Below are 16,456 nucleotides of genomic sequence, written 5' to 3' on the forward strand. Positions count from 1 at the left end.
ACGGACGAGACTCATTACTACGCAATGAGCTGACGACGATTTTAGCCGAATTTCTTCTCTAAGACCCTCTAATTTGCGATTTACCGCTTCTGTAAGCTTTCGTTTCCTCGAGAATCCCGCTTAGGAAGTTCGAAATTCGATTCCGGTTTCCATTTATCGTATCCAGGCATAATAATAGCTTTACATTCGTTATTTCTTCTTCTTATTTTTTTTTCTATTTTCTGGGAACATTTATCGATTTTGTTGTCGTGAGCCGGTTTGTGCGGAAGAGGGTATGACGCAGATTACTCCGGAGACGGTGAACTCATTAAAAACAATTATTTTCGACTGTTTATCCATACTTTACGTAAACGTCGCGACACGAGGTCTTCCCAGGGAGGTCACCCATCATATGCTCTGCTCATCGCGTCAGAACGCTTAACTTCATTGGTATGATTGGGCGAGACAGTGCCGCGTGTTGTCCATCGCCGCCGCTCCACACGTACTCGAGGGATATCAGAATAAACATCCCACTCAATGTCGGTGCGATCATACCAGCACTAATGCACCGGACCCATCAGAACTCAGAAGTTAAGGCGTGCTTGGGCGAAGCAGTGCATACTAGGATGGGTGACTCCTTGGGAAGTCCTCGTGTTGCACCCCTTTTCGTGTTTTTCTATTTCTGATTACTTGTTGACAGAAGAGTTTCGGCTCAAATCATCTGAATCTTGATCGGGACCAGATAAGACATGTGAAATGAAAGTAGCTCGGGCACTGCCGGATTTGGACAAAATTGTAGGCTAATTTGATTGTAAACGGGCAAACGGACGAGACTCATTACTACGCAATGAGCTGACGAGATTTTAGCCGAATTCTTTCTCTAAGACTCTCTAATTTGCGATTTACTGCTTCTGTTAAGCTTTCGTTTTCTCGAGAAATCCGCTTTGGAAGTTCGAAATTCGATTCCGGTTCCATTTTATCGTATCCGAGGCATAATAATAGCTTTACTTTCGTTATTTCCTTCTTCTTATTTTTTTCTATTTTCTGGGAACATTTATCGATTTTTGTTGTCGTGAGCCGGTTCTGTGCGGAAGGGTATGACGCAGATTACTCCGGAGACGGTTAACTCATTAAAAACAATTATTTCGACTGTTTTATACATAATTTACGTAAATGGTCGCGACTCGAGGTCTTCCCAGGGAGGTCACCCATCCTAGCTCTGCCATCGCGCCAGAACGCTTAACTTCATGGTTATGATTGGGCGAGAGCAGTGCCGCGTGTTGTCCATCGCCGCCCGCTCCACACGTACTCGAGGGATATAAGAATAAACATCCCACTCAATGTCGGGTGCGATCATACCAGCACTAATGCACCGGATCCCATCAGAACTTCGAAGTTAAGCGTGCTTGGGCGAAAACGCAGTACTAGGATGGGTGACCCCCTGGGTAGTCCTCGTGTTGCACCCCTTTTCGTGTTTTTCTATTTTTGATTACTTGTTGACAGGCGATTTTTGGCTCAAATCATCTGAATCTCGATCGGGACCCGATAAGACATGTTAAATGAAAGTAGCTCGGGCACTGCCGGATTTGGACAAAATTGTAGGCTAATTTGATTGTAAACGGGCAAACGGACGAGACTCATTACTACGCAATGAGCTGACGAGATTTTAGCCGAATTCCTTCTCTAAGACCCTCTAATTTGCGATTTACCGCTTCTGTTAAGCTTTCGTTTCCTCGAGAAATCCGCTTAGGAAGTTCGAAATTCGATTCTGGTTCCATTTTATCGTATCCGAAGAATAATAAAAGCTTTACATTCGTTATTTCATTCTTCTTATTTTTTTTTTATTTTCAGGGAACATTTATCGATTTTTGTTGTCGTGAGCCGGTTCTATGCGGAAGGGTATGACGCAGATTGCTCCGGAGACGGTCAACTCATTAAAAACAATTATTTCGACTGTTTTAATTATAATTTACGTAAACGGTCACGACACGAGGTCTTCCCAGGGAGGTCACCCATCCTACCTCTGCCATCGTGCCAGAACGCTTAACTTCATGGTTATGATTGGGCGAGAGCAGTGCCGCGTGTTGTCCATCGACGCCCGCTCCACACGTACTCGAGGGATATAAGAATAAACATCCCACTCAATGTCGGGTGCGATCATACCAGCACTAATGCATCGGATCCCATCAGAACTCTGAAGTTAAGCGTGCTTGGGCTAGAGCAGTACTAGGATGGGTGACCCCCTGGGAAGTCCTCGTGTTGCACAATTTTCGTGTTTTTCTATTTTTGATTACTTGTTGACAGACGATTTTCGGCTCAAATCATTTGAATTTCGATCGTGACTAGATAAGACATGTTAAATGAAAGTAGCTCGGGCACGGCCGGATTTGGACAAAATTGTAGGCTAATTTGATTGTAAACGGGCAAACGGACGAGACTCATTACTACGCAATGAGCTGACGAGATTTTAGCCTAATTCCTTCTCTAAGACCCTCTAATTTGCGATTTACCGCTTCTGTTAAGCTTTTGTTTCCTCGAGAAATCCGCTTAGGAAGTTCAAAATTCGATTCTAGTTCCATTTTATCGTATCCCAAGAATAATAATAGCTTTACATTCGTTATTTCCTTCTTCTTATTTTTTTTTCTATTTTATAGGGAACATTTATCGATTTTTGTGTCGTTAGCCGGTTCTGTGTCGGAAGGGTAATGACTCACACTTACTCCCGGAGACGGTGAACTCATTAAAAATATTATTTTCGACGGGTTTTTTAAAAACAATATTTTACGTAAACGTCCGCTACACGAGTCTTCCAGGAGGTCACCCATCCTCGCGTCTGGCAATTGCGCCCGAACGCTGAACTTCATGGTTATAGATGGGCGAGATAGTGCCGCGTGTTTGCCATCGCCGCCCGCTCCACACGTACTCGAGGGATATAAGAATAAACATCCCACTCAATGTCGGGTGCGATCATACCAGCACTAATGCACCGGATCCCATCAGAACTCCGAAGTTAAGCGTGCTTGGCGAGCGTACTACGATGGGTGACCCCCTGGGAAGTCCTCGTGTTGCACCCTTTTTCGTGTTTTTCTATTTTTGATTACTTGTTGACAGACGATTTTCGGCTCAAATCATCTGAATCTCGATCGGGACCAGATAAGACATGTGAAATGAAAGTAGCTCGGGCACTGCCGGATTTGGACAAAATTGTAGGCTAATTTGATTGTAAACGGGCAAACGGACGAGACTCATTACTACGCAATGAGCTGACGAGATTTTAGCCGAATTCCTTCTCTAAGACCCTCTAATTTGCGATTTACCGCTTCTGTTAAGCTTTCGTTTCCTCGAGAAATCCGCTTAGGAAGTTCGAAATTCGATTCCGGTTCCATTTTATCGTATCCCAGGCATAATAATAGCTTTACATTCGTTATTTCCTTCTTCTTATTTTTTTTTTATTTTCTGGGAACATTTATCGATTTTTGTTGTCGTGAGCCGGTTCTGTGCGGAAGGGTATGACGCAGATTACTCCGGAGACGGTTAACTCATTAAAAACAATTATTTCGACTGTTTTATCCATAATTTACGTAAACGGTCGCGACACGAGGTCTTCCCAGGGGGGTCACCCATCCTAGCTCTGCCATCGCGCCAGAACGCTTAACTTCATGGTTATGATTGGGCGAGAGCAGTGCCGCGTGTTGTCCATCGCCGCCCGCTCCACACGTACTCGAGGGATATAAGAATAAACATCCCACTCAATGTCGGGTGCGATCATACCAGCACTAATGCACCGGATCCCATCAGAACTCCGAAGTTAAGCGTGCTTGGGCGAGAGCAGTACTAGGATGGGTGACCCCCTGGGAAGTCCTCGTGTTGCACCCTTTTTCGTGTTTTTCTATTTTTGATTACTTGTTGACAGACGATTTTCGGCTCAAATCATCTGAATCTCGATCGGGACCAGATAAGACATGTGAAATGAAAGTAGCTCGGGCACTGCCGGATTTGGACAAAATTGTAGGCTAATTTGATTGTAAACGGGCAAACGGACGAGACTCATTACTACGCAATGAGCTGACGAGATTTTAGCCGAATTCCTTCTCTAAGACCCTCTAATTTGCGATTTACCGCTTCTGTTAAGCTTTCGTTTCCTCGAGAAATCCGCTTAGGAAGTTCGAAATTCGATTCCGGTTCCATTTTATCGTATCCCAGGCATAATAATAGCTTTACATTCGTTATTTCCTTCTTCTTATTTTTTTTTATTTTCTGGGAACATTTATCGATTTTTGTTGTCGTGAGCCGGTTCTGTGCGGAAGGGTATGACGCAGATTACTCCGGAGACGGTTAACTCATTAAAAACAATTATTTCGACTGTTTTATCCATAATTTACGTAAACGGTCGCGACACGAGGTCTTCCCAGGAGGTCACCCATTCCTAGCTCTGCCATCGCGCCAGAAACGTTAACCTTCTGGTTATGATTGGGCGAGAGCAGTGCCGCGGTTTGTCCATCGCCGCCCCGCTCCACACGTACTCGAGGGATATAAGGAGAACATATCCCACTCAATGTCGGGTGCGATCATACCAGCACTAATGTCACCGGATCCCATCAGAAACTTCCGAAGTTAAGCGTGGCTTGGGCGAGAAGGCAGTACTAGGATGGGTGACCCCCTGGAAGTCCTCGTGTTGCACCCCTTTTTCGTGTTTTTCTATTTTTGATTACTTGTTGACAGACGATTTTCGGCTCAAAGCATCTGAATCTCGATCGGGACCAATAAGACATGTGAAATGAAAGTAGCTCGGGCACTGCCGGATTTGGACACAAATTGTAGGCTAATTGATTGTAAACGGGCACACGGACGAGACTCATTACTACGCATGAGCTGACGAGATTATCGAATTCCTTCTCTAAAGACCCTCTAATTTGCGATTTACCGCTTCTGTTAAGCTTTCGTTTCCTCGAGAAATCCGCTTAGGAAGTTCGAAATTCGATTCCGGTTCCATTTTATCGTATCCCAGGCATAATAATAGCTTTACATTCGTTATTTCCTTCTTCTTATTTTTTTTTCTATTTTCTGGGAACATTTATCGATTTTTGTTGTCGTGAGCCGGTTCTGTGCGGAAGGGTATGACGCAGATTACTCCGGAGACGGTAACTCATTAAAAACAATTATTTCGACTGTTTTATCCATAATTTACGTAAACGGTCGCGACACGAGGTCTTCCCAGGGAGGTCACCCATCCTAGCTCTGCCATCGCGCCAGAACGCTTAACTTCATGGTTATGATTGGGCGAGAGCAGTGCCGCGTGTTGTCCATCGCCGCCCGCTCCACACGTACTCGAGGGATATAAGAATAAACATCCCACTCAATGTCGTGCGATCATACCAGCACTAATGCACCGGATCCCATCAGAACTCCGAAGTTAAGCGTGCTTGGGCGAGAGCAGTACTAGAATGGGTGACCCCCCTTGAAGTCCTCGTGTTGCACCCTTATTCGTGTTTTTCTATTTTTGATTACTTGTTGACAGACGATTTTCGGCTCAAATCATCTGAATCTCGATCGGGACCAGATAAGACATGTGAAATGAAAGTAGCTCGGGCACTGCCGGATTTGGACAAAATTGTAGGCTAATTTGATTGTAAACGGGCAAACGGACGAGACTCATTACTACGCAATGAGCTGACGAGATTTTAGCCGAATTCCTTCTCTAAGACCCTCTAATTTGCGATTTACCGCTTCTGTTAAGCTTTCGTTTCCTCGAGAAATCCGCTTAGGAAGTTCGAAATTCGATTCCGGTTCCATTTTATCGTATCCCAGGCATAATAATAGCTTTACATTCGTTATTTCCTTCTTCTTATTTTTTTTCTATTTTCTGGGAACATTTATCGATTTTTTGTCGTGAGCCGGTTCTGTGCGGAAGGGTATGACGCAGATTACTCCGGAGACGGTTAACTCATTAAAACAATTATTTCGACTGTTTTATCCATAATTTACGTAAACGGTCGCGACACGAGGTCTTCCCAGGGAGGTCACCCATCCTAGCTCTGCCATCGCGCCAGAACGCTTAACTTCATGGTTATGATTGGGCGAGAGCAGTGCCGCGTGTTGTCCATCGCCGCCCGCTCCACACGTACTCGAGGGATATAAGAATAAACCCCACTCAATGTCGGGTGCGATCATACCAGCACTAATGCACCGGATCCCATCAGAACTCCGAAGTTAAGCGTGCTTGGGCGAGAGCGTACTAGGATGGTGACCCCTGGGAAGTCCTCGTGTTGCACCCTTTTCGTGTTTTTCTATTTTTGATTACTTGTTGACGACGATTTTCGGCTCAAATCATCTGAATCTCGATCGGGACCAGATAAGACATGTGAAAAAGTAGCTCGGGCACTGCCGATTTGGACAAAATTGTAGGCTAATTTGATTGTAAACGGGCAAACGGACGAGACTCATTACTACGCAATGCTGACGAGATTTTAGCCGAATTCCTTCTCTAAGACCCTCTAATTTGCGATTTACCGCTTCTGTTAAGCTTTCGTTTCCTCGAGAAATCCGTTAGGAAGTTCGAAATTCGATTCCGGATCCATTTTATCGTATCCCAGGAATAATAATAGCTTTACATTCATAGAAGTCCTCGTGTTGCACCCCTTTTCGTGTTTTTCTATTTTTGATTACTTGTTGACAGACGATTTTCGGCTCAAATCATCTGAATCTCGATCGGGACCAGATAAGACATGTGAAATGAAAGTAGCTCGGCACTACCGGATTTGGACAAAATTGTAGGCTAATTTGATTGTAACGGGCAAACGGACGAGACTCATTACTACGCAATGACTGACGAGATTTTATCCGAATTTCTTCTCTAAGACCCTCTAATTTGCGATTTACCGCTTCTGTTAAGCTTTCGTTTCCTCGAGAAATCCGCTTAGAAGTTCGAAATTCGATTCCGGTTCCATTTTATCGTATCCCAGGCATAATAACAGCTTTACATTCGTTATTCCTTCTTCTTATTTTTTTTTCTATTTCTGGGAACATTATCGATTTTTGTTGTCGTGAGCCGGTTTTGGGCGGAAGGGTATGACGCAGATTACTCCGAGACGGTGAACTCATTAAAAACAATTATTTCGACTGTTTTATCCATAATTTACGTAAACGGTCGCGACACGAGGTCTTCCCAGGGAGGTCACCCATCCTAGCTCTGCATCGCGCCAGAACGCTTAACTTCATGGTTATGATTGGGCGAGGAGCAGTGCCGCGTGTTGTCCATCGCCGCCCGCTCCACACGTACACGAGGGATATAAGAATAAACATCCCACTCAATGTCGGGTGCGATCATACCAGCACTAATGCATCGGATCCCATCAGAACTCCGAAGTTAAGCGTGCTTGGGCGAAAGTGCAGTACTAGGATGGGTGACCCCCTGGGAAGTTCTCGTGTTGCACCCCTTTTCGTGTTTTTCTATTTTTGATTACTTGTTGACAGACGATTTTCGGCTCAAATCATCTGAATCTCGATCGGGACCAGATAAAACATGTGAAATGAAAGTAGCTCGGGCACTGCCGGATTTGGAAAAATTGTAGGCTAATTTGATGTAAACGGGCAAACGGACGAGACTCATTACTACGCAATGAGTTGACGAGATTTTATCCGAATTCCTTCTCTAAGACCCTCTAATCTGCGATTTACCGCTTCTGTTAAGCTTTCGTTTCCTCGAGAAATCCGCTTAGAAAGTTCGAAATTCGATTCGGGTTCCACTTTATCGTATCCCAAGCAAAATAATAGCTTTACATTCGTTATTTCCTTCTTCTTATTTTTTTTTCTATTTTCTGGGAACATTTATTCATTTTTGTTGTCGTGAGTCGGTTCTGTGTGGAAGGGTATGACGCAGATTACTCCGGAGACGGTCAACTCATTAAAAACTATTTCGACTATTTATCCATAATTACGTAAACGGTCGCGACACGAGGTCTTCCCAGGGAGGTCACCCATCATAGCTCTGCCACCGCGCCAGAACGCTTAACTTCATGGTTATGATGGGGCGAGAGCCGTGCCGCATGTTGTCCATCGCCGCCCGCTCCACACGTACTCGAGGGATATAAGAATAAACATCCCACTCAATGTCGGGTGCGATCATACCAGCACTAATGCACCGGATCCCATCAGAACTCCGAAGTTAAGCATGCTTGGCGAGAGCAGTACTAGGATGGTGACCCTGGGAAGTCCTCGTGTTGCACCCCTTTTCGTGTTTTTCTATTTCTGATTACTTGTTGACAGACGAGTTTCGGCTCAAATCATCTGAATCTCGATCGGGACCAGATAAGACATGTGAATGAAAGTAGCTCGGGCACTGCCGGATTTGGACAAAATTGTAGGCTAATTTGATTGTAAACGGGCAAACGGACGAGACTCATTACTACGCAATGAGCTGACGAGATTTTAGCCGAATTCCTTCTCTAAGACCCTCTAATTTACGATTTACCGCTTCTGTTAAGCTTTCGTTTCCTCGAGAAATCCGCTTAGGAAGTTCGAAATTCGATTCCGGTTCCATTTTATCGTATCCCAGGCATAATAATAGCTTTACATTCGTTATTTCCTTCTTCTTATTTTTTTTCTATTTTCTGGGAACATTTATCGATTTTTGTTGTCGTGAGCCGGTTCTGTGCGGAAGGGTATGACGCAGATTACTCCGGAGACGGTTAACTCATTAAAAACAATTATTTCGACTGTTTTATCCATAATTTACGTAAACGGTCGCGACACGAGGTCTTCCCAGGGAGGTCACCCATCCTAGCTCTGCCATCGCGCCAGAACGCTTAACTTCATGGTTATGATTGGGCGAGCAGTGCCGCGTGTTGTCCATCGCCGCCCGCTCCACACGTACTCGAGGGATATAGAGATAAACATCCCACTCAATGTCGGGTGCGATCATACCAGCACTAATGTACCGGATCCCATTAGAACTCCGAAGTTAAGCGTGCTTGGGCGAGAGAAGTACTAGGATGGGTGACCCCCTGGGAAGTCCTCGTGTTGCACCCTTTTCCGTGTTTTTCTATTTTTGATTACTTGTTGACAGACGATTTTCGGCTCAAATCATCTGAATCTCGATCGGACCAGATAAGACATGTGAAATGAAAGTAGCTCGAGCACTGCCGAATTTGGACAAAATTGTAGGCTAATTTGATTGTAAACGGGCAAACGGACGAGACTCATTACTACGCAATGAGCTGACGAGATTTTAGCCGAATTCCTTGTCTAAGACCCTCTAATTTGCGATTTACCGCTTCTGTTAAGCTTTCGTTTCCTCGAGAAATCCGCTTAGGAAGTTCGAAATTCGATTCCGGTTCCATTTTATCGTATCCCAACATAATAATAGCTTTACATTCGTTATTTCCTTCTTCTTATTTTTTTTCTATTTTCTGGGAACATTTATCGATTTTTGTTGTCGTGAGCCGGTTCTGTGCGGAAGGGTATGACGCAGATTACTCCGGAGACGGTTAACTCATTAAAAACAATTATTTCGACTGTTTTATCCATAATTTACGTAAACGGTCGCGACACGAGGTCTTCCCAGGGAGGTCACCCATCCTAGCTCTGCCATCGCGCCAGAACACTTAACTTCATGGTTATGATTGGGCGAGAGCAGTGCCGCGTGTTGTCCATCGCCGCCCGCTCCACACGTACTCGAGGGATATAAGAATAAACATCCCACTCAATGTCGGGTGCGATCATACCAGCACTAATGCACCGGATCCCATCAGAACTCCGAAGTTAAGCGTGCTTGGGCGAGAGCAGTACTAGGATGGGTGACCCCCTGGGAAGTCCTCGTGTTGCACCCTTTTTCGTGTTTTTCTATTTTTGATTACTTGTTGACAGACGATTTTCGGCTCAAATCATCTGAATCTCGATCGGGACCAGATAAGACATGTGAAATGAAAGTAGCTCGGGCACTGCCGGATTTGGACAAAATTGTAGGCTAATTTGATTGTAAACGGGCAAACGGACGAGACTCATTACTACGCAATGAGCTGACGAGATTTTAGCCGAATTCCTTCTCTAAGACCCTCTAATTTGCGATTTACCGCTTCTGTTAAGCTTTCGTTTCCTCGAGAAATCCGCTTAGGAAGTTCGAAATTCGATTCCGGTTCCATTTTATCGTATCCCAGGCATAATAATAGCTTTACATTCGTTATTTCCTTCTTCTTATTTTTTTTTATTTTCTGGGAACATTTATCGATTTTTGTTGTCGTGAGCCGGTTCTGTGCGGAAGGGTATGACGCAGATTACTCCGGAGACGGTTAACTCATTAAAAACAATTATTTTTGATCCATAATTTACGTAAACGGTCGCGACACGAGGTCTTCCCAGGGAGGTCACCCATCCTAGCTCTGCCATCGCGCCAGAACGCTTAACTTCATGGTTATGATTGGGCGAGAGCAGTGCCGCGTGTTGTCCATCGCCGCCCGCTCCACACGTACTCGAGGGATATAAGAATAAACATCCCACTCAATGTCGGGTGCGATCATACCAGCACTAATGCACCGGATCCCATCAGAACTCCGAAGTTCGTGCTTGGGCGAGAGCAGTACTAGGATGGGTGACCCCTGGGAAGTCCTCGTGTTGCACCCTTTTCGTGTTTTTCTATTTTTGATTACTTGTTGACAGACGATTTTCGGCTCAAATCATCTGAATCTCGATCGGGACCAGATAAGACATGTGAAATGAAAGTAGCTCGGGCACTGCCGGATTTGGACAAAATTGTAGGCTAATTTGATTGTAAACGGGCAAACGGACGAGACTCATTACTACGCAATGAGCTGACGAGATTTTAGCCGAATTCCTTCTCTAAGACCCTCTAATTTGCGATTTACCGCTTCTGTTAAGCTTTCGTTTCCTCGAGAAATCCGCTTAGGAAGTTCGAAATTCGATTCCGGTTCCATTTTATCGTATCCCAGGCATAATAATAGCTTTACATTCGTTATTTCCTTCTTCTTATTTTTTTTCTATTTTCTGGGAACATTTATCGATTTTTGTTGTCGTGAGCCGGTTCTGTGCGGAAGGGTATGACGCAGATTACTCCGGAGACGGTTAACTCATTAAAAACAATTATTTCGACTGTTTTATCCATAATTTACGTAAACGGTCGCGACACGAGGTCTTCCCAGGGAGGTCACCCATCCTAGCTCTGCCATCGCGCCAGAACGCTTAACTTCATGGTTATGATTGGGCGAGAGCAGTGCCGCGTGTTGTCCATCGCCGCCCGCTCCACACGTACTCGAGGGATATAAGAATAAACATCCCACTCAATGTCGGGTGCGATCATACCAGCACTAATGCACCGGATCCCATCAGAACTCCGAAGTTAAGCGTGCTTGGGCGAGAGCAGTACTAGGATGGGTGACCCCTGGGAAGTCCTCGTGTTGCACCCTTTTTCGTGTTTTTCTATTTTTGATTACTTGTTGACAGACGATTTTCGGCTCAAATCATCTGAATCTCGATCGGGACCAGATAAGACATGTGAAATGAAAGTAGCTCGGGCACTGCCGGATTTGGACAAAATTGTAGGCTAATTTGATTGTAAACGGGCAAACGGACGAGACTCATTACTACGCAATGAGCTGACGAGATTTTAGCCGAATTCCTTCTCTAAGACCCTCTAATTTGCGATTTACCGCTTCTGTTAAGCTTTTGTTTCCTCGAGAAATCCGCTTAGGAAGTTCGAAATTCGATTCCGGTTCCATTTTATCGTATCCCAGGCATAATAAGCTTTACATTCGTTATTTCCTTCTTCTTATTTTTTTTCTATTTTCTGGGAACATTTATCGATTTTTGTTGTCGTGAGCCGGTTCTGTGCGGATGGGTATGACGCAGATTACTCCGGAGACGGTTAACTCATTAAAAACAATTATCTTGACTGTTTTATCCATAATTTACGTAAACGGTCGCGACACGAGGTCTTCCCAGGGAGGTCACCCATCCTACCTCTGCCATCGCGCCAGAACGCTTAACTTCATGGTTATGATTGGGCGAGAGCAGTGCCGCGTGTTGTCCATCGCCGCCCGCTCCACACGTACTCGAGGGATATAAGAATAAACATCCCACTCAATGTCGGGTGCGATCATACCAGCACTAATGCACCGGATCCCATCAGAACTCCGAAGTTAAGCGTGCTTGGGCGAGAGCAGTACTAGGATGGATGACCCCCTGGGAAGTCCTCGTGTTGCACCCTTTTTGTGTTTTTCTATTTTTGATTACTTGTTGACAGACGATTTTCGGCTCAAATCATCTGAATCTCGATCGGGACCAGATAAGACATGTGAAATGAAAGTAGCTCGGGCACTGCCGGATTTGGACAAAATTGTAGGCTAATTTGATTGTAAACGGGCAAACGGACGAGACTCATTACTACGCAATGAGCTGACGAGATTTTAGCCGAATTCCTTCTCTAAGACCCTCTAATTTGCGATTTACCGCTTCTGTTAAGCTTTCGTTTCCTCGAGAAATCCGCTTAGGAAGTTCGAAATTCGATTCCGGTTCCATTTTATCGTATCCCAGGCATAATAATAGCTTTACATTCGTTATTTCCTTCTTCTTATTTTTTTTTCTATTTTCTGGGAACATTTATCGATTTTTGTTGTCGTGAGCCGGTTCTGTGCGGAAGGGTATGACGCAGATTACTCCGGAGACGGTTAACTCATTAAAAACAATTATTTCGACTGTTTTATCCATAATTTACGTAAACGGTCGCGAACCGAGGTCTTCTCAGGGAGGTCACCCATCCTAGCTCTGCCATCGCGCCAGAACGCTTAACTTCATGGTTATGATTGGGCGAGAGCAGTGCCGCGTGTTGTCCATCGCCGCCCCGCTCCACGTACTCGAGGGATATAAGAATAAACATCCCACTCAATTTCGGGAGCGATCATACCAGCACTAATCCACCGGATCCCATCAGAACTTTGAAGTTAAGCGTGCTTGGGCGAGAATAGCACTAGGATGGGTGACCCCCTGGGAAGTCCTCGTGTTGCACCCTTTTCGTGTTTTTCTATTTTTGATTACTTGTTGACAGACGATTTTCGGCTCAAATCATCTGAATCTCGATCGGGACCAGATAAGACATGTGAAATGAAAGTAGCTCGGGCACTGCCGGATTTGGACAAAATTGTAGGCTAATTTGATTGTAAACGGGCAAACGGACGAGACTCATTACTACGCAATGAGCTGACGAGATTTTAGCCGAATTCCTTCTCTAAGACCCTCTAATTTGCGATTTACCGCTTCTGTTAAGCTTTCGTTTCCTCGAGAAATCCGCTTAGGAAGTTCGAAATTCGATTCCGGTTCCATTTTATCGTATCCCAGGCATAATAATAGCTTTACATTCGTTATTTCCTTCTTCTTATTTTTTTTCTATTTTCTGGGAACATTTATCGATTTTTGTTGTCGTGAGCCGGTTCTGTGCGGAAGGGTATGACGCAGATTACTCCGAGACGGAACTTTAAAAAAATTATTTCGACTGTTTTCCATAATTTACGTAAACGGTCGCGACACGAGGTCTTCCCAGGGAGGTCACCCATCCTAGCTCTGCCATCGCGCCAGAACGCTTAACTTCATGGTTATGATTGGGCGAGAGCAGTGCCGCGTGTTGTCCATCGCCGCCCGCTCCACACGTACTCGAGGGATATAAGAATAAACATCCCACTCAATGTCGGGTGCGATCATACCAGCACTAATGCACCGGATCCCATCAGAACTCCGAAGTTAAGCGTGCTTGGGCGAGAGCGTACTACTAGGATGGGTGACCCCTGGGAAGTCCTCGTGTTGCACCCTTTTTCGTGTTTTTCTATTTTTGATTACTTGTTGACAGACGATTTTCGGCTCAAATCATCTGAATCTCGATCGGGACCAGATAAGACATGTGAAATGAAAGTAGCTCGGGCACTGCCGGATTTGGACAAAATTGTAGGCTAATTTGATTGTAAACGGGCAAACGGACGAGACTCATTACTACGCAATGAGCTGACGAGATTTTAGCCGAATTCCTTCTCTAAGACCCTCTAATTTGCGATTTACCGCTTCTGTTAAGCTTTCGTTTCCTCGAGAAATCCGCTTAGGAAGTTCGAAATTCGATTCCGGTTCCATTTTATCGTATCCCAGGCATAATAATAGCTTTACATTCGTTATTTCCTTCTTCTTATTTTTTTTTTTTTTGGGAACATTTATCGATTTTTGTTGTCGTGAGCCGGTTCTGTGCGGAAGGGTATGACGCAGATTACTCCGGAGACGGTTAACTCATTAAAAACAATTATTTCGACTGTTTTATCCATAATTTACGTAAACGGTCGCGACACGAGGTCTTCCCAGGGAGGTCACCCATCCTAGCTCTGCCATCGCGCCAGAACGCTTAACTTCATGGTTATGATTGGGCGAGAGCAGTGCCGCGTGTTGTCCATCGCCGCCCGCTCCACACGTACTCGAGGGATATAAGAATAAACATCCCACTCAATGTCGGGTGCGATCATACCAGCACTAATGCACACGGATCCCATCAGAACTCCGAAGTTAAGCGTGCTTGGGCGAGAGCAGTACTATGGGTGACCCCTGGGAAGTCCTCGTGTTGCACCCTTTTTCGTGTTTTTCTATTTTGATTACTTGTTGACAGACGATTTTCGGCTCAAATCTGAATCTCGATCGGGACCAGATAAGACATGTGAAATGAAAGTAGCTCGGGCACTGCCGGATTTGGACAAAATTGTAGGCTAATTTGATTGTAAACGGGCAAACGGACGAGACTCATTACTACGCAATGAGCTGACGAGATTTTAGCCGAATTCCTTCTCTAAGACCCTCTAATTTGCGATTTACCGCTTCTGTTAAGCTTTCGTTTCCTCGAGAAATCCGCTTAGGAAGTTCGAAATTCGATTCCGGTTCCATTTTATCGTATCCACAATATAATAGCTTTACATTCGTTATTTCCTTCTTCTTATTTTTTTTTATTTTCTGGGAACATTTATCGATTTTTGTTGTCGTGAGCCGGTTCTGTGCGGAAGGGTATGACGCAGATTACTCCGGAGACGGTTAACTCATTAAAAACAATTATTTCGACTGTTTTATCCATAATTTACGTAAACGGTCGCGACACGAGGTCTTCCCAGGGAGGTCACCCATCCTAGCTCTGCCATCGCGCCAGAACGCTTAACTTCATGGTTATGATTGGGCGAGAGCAGTGCCGCGTGTTGTCCATCGCCGCCCGCTCCACACGTACTCGAGGGATATAAGAATAAACATCCCACTCAATGTCGGGTATCATACCAGCACTAATGCACCGGATCCCATCAGAACTCCGAAGTTAAGCGTGCTTACTAGGATGGGTGACCCCCTGGGAAGTCCTCGTGTTGCACCCTTTTCGTGTTTTTCTATTTTTGATTACTTGTTGACAGACGATTTTCGGCTCAAATCATCTGAATCTCGATCGGGACCAGATAAACATGTGAAATGAAAGTAGCTCGGGCACTGCCGGATTTGGACAAAATTGTAGGCTAATTTGATTGTAAACGGGCAAACGGACGAGACTCATTACTACGCAATGAGCTGACGAGATTTTAGCCGAATTCCTTCTCTAAGACCCTCTAATTTGCGATTTACCGCTTCTGTTAAGCTTTCGTTTCCTCGAGAAATCCGCTTAGGAAGTTCGAAATTCGATTCCGGTTCCATTTTATCGTATCCCAGGCATAATAATAGCTTTACATTCGTTATTTCCTTCTTCTTATTTTTTTTCTATTTTCTGGGAACATTTATCGATTTTTGTTGTCGTGAGCCGGTTCTGTGCGGAAGGGTATGACGCAGATTACTCCGGAGACGGTTAACTCATTAAAAACAATTATTTCGACTGTTTTATCCATAATTTACGTAAACGGTCGCGACACGAGGTCTTCCCAGGAGGTCACCCATCCTACCTCTGCCATCGCGCCAGAACGCTTAACTTCATGGTTATGATTGGGCGAGAGCAGTGCCGCGTGTTGTCCATCGCCGCCCGCTCCACACGTACTCGAGGGATATAAGAATAAACATCCCACTCAATGTCGGGCGATCATACCAGCACTAATGCACCGGATCCCATCAGAACTCCGAAGTTAAGCGTGCTTGGGCGAAGCGCAGTACTAGGATGGGTGACCCCCTGGGAAGTCCTCGTGTTGCACCCTTTTCGTGTTTTTCTATTTTTGATTACTTGTTGACAGACGATTTTCGGCTCAAATCATCTGAATCTCGATCGGGACCAGATAAGACATGTGAAATGAAAGTAGCTCGGCACTGCCGGATTTGGACAAAATTGTAGGCTAATTTGATTGTAAACGGGCAAACGGACGAGACTCATTACTACGCAATGAGCTGACGAGATTTTAGCCGAATTCCTTCTCTAAGACCCTCTAATTTGCGATTTACCGCTTCTGTTAAGCTTTCGTTTCCTCGAGAAATCCGCTTAAAGTTCGAAATT

General features: G+C 44.8%; 17 non-coding genes and 2 pseudogenes across 17 annotated transcripts; all 19 read left to right on the forward strand.

The window, feature by feature from the left end:
• Positions 1–520: 520 nt before the first annotated feature.
• Positions 521–642, forward strand: LOC142512792 (5S ribosomal RNA; annotated as a pseudogene).
• A 682-nt stretch (positions 643–1,324) lies between these two features.
• On the forward strand, positions 1,325–1,445 carry LOC142507556 (5S ribosomal RNA). Its single transcript, XR_012805811.1, has one exon. It is a non-coding gene; the product is annotated as a 5S ribosomal RNA (ribosomal RNA).
• A 683-nt stretch (positions 1,446–2,128) lies between these two features.
• Positions 2,129–2,247, forward strand: LOC142506263 (5S ribosomal RNA). Its single transcript, XR_012804559.1, has one exon. It is a non-coding gene; the product is annotated as a 5S ribosomal RNA (ribosomal RNA).
• A 691-nt stretch (positions 2,248–2,938) lies between these two features.
• Positions 2,939–3,053, forward strand: LOC142507390 (5S ribosomal RNA). The gene has a single exon (XR_012805649.1). It is a non-coding gene; the product is annotated as a 5S ribosomal RNA (ribosomal RNA).
• A 683-nt stretch (positions 3,054–3,736) lies between these two features.
• Positions 3,737–3,855, forward strand: LOC142506461 (5S ribosomal RNA). Its single transcript, XR_012804753.1, has one exon. It is a non-coding gene; the product is annotated as a 5S ribosomal RNA (ribosomal RNA).
• Positions 3,856–4,539: 684 nt separating this feature from the next.
• LOC142512666 (5S ribosomal RNA) lies at positions 4,540–4,663 on the forward strand (annotated as a pseudogene).
• A 678-nt stretch (positions 4,664–5,341) lies between these two features.
• LOC142516359 (5S ribosomal RNA) lies at positions 5,342–5,460 on the forward strand. The gene has a single exon (XR_012812158.1). It is a non-coding gene; the product is annotated as a 5S ribosomal RNA (ribosomal RNA).
• Positions 5,461–6,138: 678 nt separating this feature from the next.
• LOC142516663 (5S ribosomal RNA) lies at positions 6,139–6,254 on the forward strand. The gene has a single exon (XR_012812446.1). It is a non-coding gene; the product is annotated as a 5S ribosomal RNA (ribosomal RNA).
• Positions 6,255–7,294: 1,040 nt separating this feature from the next.
• On the forward strand, positions 7,295–7,415 carry LOC142515055 (5S ribosomal RNA). The gene has a single exon (XR_012810919.1). It is a non-coding gene; the product is annotated as a 5S ribosomal RNA (ribosomal RNA).
• Positions 7,416–8,092: 677 nt separating this feature from the next.
• On the forward strand, positions 8,093–8,207 carry LOC142509886 (5S ribosomal RNA). Its single transcript, XR_012808032.1, has one exon. It is a non-coding gene; the product is annotated as a 5S ribosomal RNA (ribosomal RNA).
• Positions 8,208–8,887: 680 nt separating this feature from the next.
• LOC142508224 (5S ribosomal RNA) lies at positions 8,888–9,006 on the forward strand. The gene has a single exon (XR_012806449.1). It is a non-coding gene; the product is annotated as a 5S ribosomal RNA (ribosomal RNA).
• A 681-nt stretch (positions 9,007–9,687) lies between these two features.
• LOC142506472 (5S ribosomal RNA) lies at positions 9,688–9,806 on the forward strand. Its single transcript, XR_012804764.1, has one exon. It is a non-coding gene; the product is annotated as a 5S ribosomal RNA (ribosomal RNA).
• A 675-nt stretch (positions 9,807–10,481) lies between these two features.
• On the forward strand, positions 10,482–10,596 carry LOC142506873 (5S ribosomal RNA). The gene has a single exon (XR_012805148.1). It is a non-coding gene; the product is annotated as a 5S ribosomal RNA (ribosomal RNA).
• A 682-nt stretch (positions 10,597–11,278) lies between these two features.
• Positions 11,279–11,396, forward strand: LOC142511853 (5S ribosomal RNA). The gene has a single exon (XR_012808782.1). It is a non-coding gene; the product is annotated as a 5S ribosomal RNA (ribosomal RNA).
• Positions 11,397–12,077: 681 nt separating this feature from the next.
• On the forward strand, positions 12,078–12,196 carry LOC142508777 (5S ribosomal RNA). The gene has a single exon (XR_012806980.1). It is a non-coding gene; the product is annotated as a 5S ribosomal RNA (ribosomal RNA).
• Positions 12,197–12,878: 682 nt separating this feature from the next.
• LOC142517195 (5S ribosomal RNA) lies at positions 12,879–12,997 on the forward strand. The gene has a single exon (XR_012812954.1). It is a non-coding gene; the product is annotated as a 5S ribosomal RNA (ribosomal RNA).
• A 674-nt stretch (positions 12,998–13,671) lies between these two features.
• Positions 13,672–13,791, forward strand: LOC142516984 (5S ribosomal RNA). The gene has a single exon (XR_012812749.1). It is a non-coding gene; the product is annotated as a 5S ribosomal RNA (ribosomal RNA).
• A 680-nt stretch (positions 13,792–14,471) lies between these two features.
• Positions 14,472–14,587, forward strand: LOC142507428 (5S ribosomal RNA). The gene has a single exon (XR_012805687.1). It is a non-coding gene; the product is annotated as a 5S ribosomal RNA (ribosomal RNA).
• A 1,456-nt stretch (positions 14,588–16,043) lies between these two features.
• On the forward strand, positions 16,044–16,163 carry LOC142507107 (5S ribosomal RNA). The gene has a single exon (XR_012805371.1). It is a non-coding gene; the product is annotated as a 5S ribosomal RNA (ribosomal RNA).
• The last annotated feature ends 293 nt before the right edge of the window (positions 16,164–16,456 follow it).

Source organism: Primulina tabacum, chromosome 10, assembly GCF_025594145.1.
Source record: "Primulina tabacum isolate GXHZ01 chromosome 10, ASM2559414v2, whole genome shotgun sequence".
Taxonomy (NCBI): domain Eukaryota; kingdom Viridiplantae; phylum Streptophyta; class Magnoliopsida; order Lamiales; family Gesneriaceae; genus Primulina; species Primulina tabacum.